Source organism: Nerophis ophidion, linkage group LG01 (assembly GCF_033978795.1).
Source record: "Nerophis ophidion isolate RoL-2023_Sa linkage group LG01, RoL_Noph_v1.0, whole genome shotgun sequence".
In the NCBI taxonomy this organism is placed as follows: Eukaryota; Metazoa; Chordata; class Actinopteri; order Syngnathiformes; family Syngnathidae; genus Nerophis; species Nerophis ophidion.
In genome coordinates, this window is record NC_084611.1 from 12,300,550 (window position 1) to 12,307,068 (window position 6,519).

A 6,519-nucleotide genomic window follows, 5' to 3' on the forward strand; every position below is an offset into this window, starting at 1 on the left:
AGCTCAATTGTGGATGACATGGAATCAAATATTTGTACTATTTATTTGAGAAAATGTGAGTTATAATGCAAATACTGTATATACAAACACGTTAAGTATATTTTTGTATATTTATTTTTTTCTCAGTTTTTACTGGCATGTCTTCTAAGAAATGTTACGCTCATCCAAAGACGGTTCTAGGCAGGCAGAGAGGAGGGCACGGAGGGGGCTTTCAGGCACTCTTTAATTTGGTAGTTGTGTGTGTGTGTGTGTGTGTGTGTGTGTGTGTGTGTGTGTGTGTGTGTGTGTGTGTGTGTGTGTGTGTGTGTGTGTGTGTGTGTGTGTGTGTGTGCTCTTGTGTTTCTACCCTTCTTGAGACATGAAGAAGGAAAAACAGCTTCCATATGAGGAGGTGTGAACAAGTGATGATATATATGGTCCCAATAACCTTGCATCTAGTACAGAATGTCTCATTTGCACCCCTGCTCAAAATGAGGGTGGTCCCAAAAAGGAGGGATTTTTCAAATTGACTGTGTGTTGCTTTTAAAAGTGCTCCCCATTTGGTCAATATATGAAATAACAAGTGTGTGTAAAAAATGTGAAGTTCTTCCCCTCTGGTCAACATATGTAATAATAAGTGTTTGTAAGAAATTTAATTACGCCCCCTTTGGACAGAATTAATAAATGAAGGTGGCGATTTGTTCAGGGTGTACACCGCCTTCTGCCCGAATGCAGCTGAGATAGGCTCCCCCCATCCCCCAACCCCCCTCCAGCGACCCCAAAAGAGACAAGCGGTAGGAAATGGATGGCTGGGATGGATATATAAATATGTATATAGAGACATACTGTAAACTTGAAGTAAATAATGAAGATTAAAAAACAATTATGAAAAAAAAAAATAAAAAAATTATAATAAAAACTTTTTCTCACAAAACTTTTTTGTTAAATGGGAACAATTTCTCATATTCTTTCTGTTTCTGTAATATTGCAATATTTTCCCGTAAAATTATGACTTTTTTATGTATAAGTATTACTTTTTAATGCAAAATGATGACATTTGTCATATAAAATTCAGACTTTTATTACAATATTGCCAATTCGTATGTTGTACTTGTAAAACAGTGACAATTTTTTTATAAAAATATGACTTTTGTCATAATTTTGCATAGTAGAATTCCCATTATTACTATAATATTGCCCAAATGTTAAAGTTTTTTCATACATATTGTGACTTTTGCCGAGTAAAATTGCGACACATAGCTGTTGTCTACAACTACTATTTGTGTTACTGCCCTCTGTTGGCTGGATAATGAACTGCAACAACCTACCCGGTCCAACACCGGCACTGAGTTGAAAATCTCTCCAGTGTGTATCCACATGTGTACTTTCAAATAGTAATTTTGGGGGGGAAAAAACTTTACCACAGACTGAACACATATAAGGTTTCCCCCAGTGTTTGTTCTCATGTCTTTTCAAATCACCATTTTTTTTGTTAAACCTTTCCCACAGACTAAACATATATAAGGTTTCCCCCCCAGTGTGTGTCCGTGTGTGCAATCTCAAATCTTGACTTCGCATGAAACATTTCCCACAGACTGAACATATACAAGGTTTTTCCCCAGTGTGTGTTCTCGTTGCTTTTAAATCACCAATTTTTGCTAAACCTTTACCACAGAATGAAGATATATAATGTCGTCGTCCCCCCCCCCCCCCCCTGATAATTTTCCTCAAATGTTGACTTCCATGAAACATTTCCCACAAACCGAACATATATAAGGTTTTTCACCAGTGTGCATTCTTATGTGTCTTATCAAACCTGTTTTCTGGGGGAATCATGAATTGATTAACGTGGACCCCGACTTAAACAAGTTGAAAAACTTATTGGGGTCTTACCATTTAGTGGTCAATTGTACGGAATATGTACTGAACTGTGCAATCTACTAATAAAAGTATCAAAATCTTTTACTACAAACTGAGCACATGAATAGTTTCTCATGTGTCTTTTCAAAACACCATATTTTGTTAAACCTTTACCACAGACTGAACATATTTATTTTTTCCCCCAGTGTGTGCAATCTAAAATGTAGACTTCGCATGCAACATTTCCCACGGACTGAACATATATAAGGTTTTTCCCCAGTGTATGATCTCGTGTCTTTTCAAATGATCATTTTTTGTTAAACCTTTACCACAGACTGAACATATACAGGGCATTTCACCGACGTGTATTGTTGTGTGCTTTATCAAATGTTCCTTCCGATAGAATCTTCTACTAAAAAATAAACACTCAAATGTTTTCCTACAGAGTGTGTTCTTCTGTAATATCAGAACTCTATTTCGCACAAAACTTTTACCACATTTTCTCCAGTGTGTATTATTGTGTGTGTTGCCAAACAATCCTTCCGAGAGAATCTTTTAGGACAAACTGAGCACATGAATGGTTTTTCTCCAGTGTGTGTGTCTTTTCAGTTTACATGGGTATTTAAAGGTTTTGTTACAGTGACGACATTTCAAGTGTGTGTTGTCAGTGTGACATGTCCCCTTTTAACGTGGGGTGACTGCGGCTCCTCCACCTGCTCAGGGTGAAGGTATTTTTTCACAGGTGTCTGCCAGACACAAGAAGACAAACGCGTTGCTCAGTCAAAAAAGACATTGTCTTGCACCTGCATATGTTTTGATCATGTGTAAGGATCTGATCAGTCCCCACGTTGACATTCAAGATGTTGTAACCGTGCATCAGGGAATGACCGAAGCAATACAACAAAACCTTACATACAAACAAGACTGCTGCTCTTACACCCAAAGGACAAAACCGAACAGGACAAACAAATACAAGGCTCGAATTTAACCACGGCAATTCCCGCGACAAGATGGGCGACACGGCAGTGAGGCTGGATCAAAAGAGATGTCGGAGACGCTTTACTCAACCAAAAGTTACTTTATTACAAGCGAGCATCATTATACAGGACTGCAGTACCTGGAGTAGATCAAGTCGAAAAAAATGAGGCACTCCTATCTTGGAGGAGCCGAACCACAGTCTTATATTCCTTCTTGCTTTGTCTGGGTGTGTGTTCATTCAGGAGCGTACAACCTGACCATGTAAGGAGATGTTCATGTGCAAGGGACCGGAAAACAACCTCTGTATGTTGTGACTTAAAAGTTGACGTGAAGATAGACAAGGTGCAACTGTTGCGACTAATAATTACTCTAAAAACAGAATAAGTTAAGTTAATAAAAGGGAATTTAAATCAAAATGTATAAAAGTTCATAAGAAGGCTTTATTTATGTGGTTAAAAATTTAATTTCATGCCTTTTTGTTGGGTTTGTGGGCATGCTTTTGTTTTGAAGTGTCTCGATTGGTCTGTGAACGGATATAAGGAAGCTACTTCCGGGTATGAGTGAACATTTGTTTGATGCAATGAGAAGGGATAAAGAGAGAGACTGATGGTAACAAGGACGAAAAAGTGTCACAGGGACTTTCAGCGAGCCAGAAGATCACAATTTCCTCCTAAAAGAAGCATGCAGGCCAACGAGGTATTTGTCATTTCTGTGTGTGTTTTACTTCGGTGAGATGTTTGATTCACATTTTATTTTATTTCAGTTTTCACGGTGAATTGAAGGGAAAGAAAGCCTATTTGGAGGGAGTTACACAAGGAGTCTCTCCTCCAGGATAGCGCTATCACTTTTGCATTCCGAAGTCTGAATGTATCGCCTCTCCTCGTGAGACAGTTATGGTGAATGGGTTATACTCGTATGGCGCTTTTCTACCTTCACCCTTTGACACTATTTCCGCATTCATCCATACACACACACATTCACACACTGATGGCGGGAGCTGCCACGCAAGGCCCTAACCACGACCCATCAGGAGCAAGGGTGAAGTGTCTTGCTCAAGGACACAATGTGACTTGGTTGGTAGAAGGTGGGGATCGAACCAGGAACCCTCAGGTTGTTAGCAAGGCCACTCTCCAAACCGCACCAAGCCATCCCTAACTAACCCAGTCCACGTGTGAGAGTCCAACTAAGGCTCCTTAATTTATTATGAGCTCAAACATTATTTACTTAAGCCTGGTGGTTCGCTTTCTTTAAGTCGAATATAACATTCAACATATGTAGGACACAATATGAGTTCATTAATAATTCACTTCAATACCAACCTTTGTTTAAAACGGGTAAATATTTTGAGTTCGGAGTTACGCGTGAAGTTTCGAAAAAAATTATCGAACCAATCCGTTTACGAGGCTTCATCTGACCATTGAAAGAGTGCGATATTGTTTACATGTTTTAGTGGTTTTCAACTCGCGGCGCCATTCGTAGTTTTCGAGTGAAGAAGCCGGCGCAAAATGAATGTTTCCGAAACACTTAAACTTATTTAGGTAGCCCTTTTTGACTTGTTTTTTTTCTCATATTTTTAAGTATTATTACTATATTTTCTTTCCTTGATGTTGAAAGTGCCATGACTTTTGTGTCAGTTATAAAATGTATGTTTCTTGTTCAATAAAATTAAAAAACACCAAAAAAAAACATTAACCCAAAAATAAAAATAATAATAAAAAAATAAAACAAAGGTTTCCGGTCACGTGGAAACACTGCCCCCTAGTGACCACTTGGTGTAACTGCGTAATGATATTCATTAATTTGACATGTTTAACAACTGACGATTTTATCTGAGATAGGCACCAGCGCCCACCGCGACCCCAAAAAGGGACAAGCGGTAGGAAATGGATGGATGGATTTTGTTTTAGTAATCAAAGAAAGTTTCGCGGATAATCATATTTGTGTATTGGTGCAATATAACATGTTTTAAGTACAGTTTAGTACTCGTTTGGTGTCACTGCGTAATGATAGTCGTTAATTTGACATGTTTAACAACTGACAATTATACTTTAGTAATCAATTAAAGGTTCTTTGAATAATCATCTGATTATTAAAAGAGTTTGATAATGTTTACATGTTTTTTAATGTATTTTTTGAATGAAGCTAGCGCAAAAGGAACAAGTTTCCAGTCCCAGCCTGAATTTCCTAAGGGGGTTGCTCACGTGAAAACACTGCCCCCAAGCGACCACTTGGGGTAACTGCGCGATAGTCATTAATTTGACATGTTTAAAGGGGAACATTATCACCAGACCTATGTAAGCGTCAATATATACCTTGATGGTGCAGAAAAAAGACCATCTATTTTTTTAACCGATTTCCGAACTCTAAATGGGTGAATTTTGGCGAATTAAACGCCTTTCTGTTTATCGCGCTGGAAGCGATGACATCAGGATGTGACGTCGCCGAGGTAACACACCCACCATTTTCATTTTCAACACATTACAAACACCGGGTCTCAGCTCTGTTATTTTCCGTTTTTTTGACTATTTTTTGGAACCTTGGAGACATCATGCCTCGACGGTGTGTTGTCGGAGGGTGTAACAACACTAACAGGGAGGGATTCAAGTTGCACCACTGGCCCAAAGATGCCAAAGTGTCTGCCGCCAGACCCCCATTGAATGTGCCAGAGTGTCTCCACATTTGACCGGCGATGCTAAGGCAGACATGGCACAGAGATGTATGGATAACCTGCAGATGCATTTGCAACGATAGTCAACGAAATCACAAAGGTGAGTTTTGTTGATGTTGACTGCCAGCTAATCAATGCTAACATGCTACGCTAATCGATGCTAACATGCTATTTACCGGCGGTGCTAAAGCACACATGGTACATAGATGTATGGATAACCTGCAGATGCATTTGCAACTATATTACGTTTGCTTCCACCCACATTTAATGCGAAACAAACACTTACCAATCGACGGATTTAAGTTGCTCCAGTGTCAAAAGATGCGAAAGTCCTGATCGTTTGGTCCGCACATTTTACCGGCGATGCTAACGCAGCTATTCGGCCATGCTATGGCTATGAATAGCGTCAATAGCTATTCGCTCAATAGCTTCAGTTTCTTCTTCAATACTTTCATACTCCAACCATCTGTGTCAATACATGCGTAATCTGTTGAATCGCTTAAGTCGCTGAAATCCGAGTTTGAATCCGAGCTAATGTCACTATATCTTGCTGTGGTATTCCCATTGTTTGTTTACATTGGCAGCACTGTGTGACGTCACAGGGAAATGGCCAGTGTCTTCGCAGAGAGCGAAAATAAGGCACTTTAAAGCTTTATTTAGGGATATTCCGAGACCGGTAAAATTTTGAAAAAAACTTCAAAAAATACAACAAGCCACTGGGAACTGATTTTTATTGTTTTTAACCCTTTTGAAATTGTGATAATGTTCCCCTTTAACAACTGACAATTTTATTTTTAGCAATTAAAGAAAGTTTTTTTGAATAATCATCTGACCATTAAAATGATATGATAATGTTTACATCTTTTAATGTTTTTTTTTTGTATTTTGTGAGTGAAGAAGCCGGCGCAAAAGGAATGTTTCCGGTCCCAGCCGGGATTTCCTCAGGTGGTTGCTCACGTGGAAACACTGCCCCCAAGCGACCACTTGGTGTAACTGCGTAATGATAGTCATTAATTTGACATGTTTAACAACTG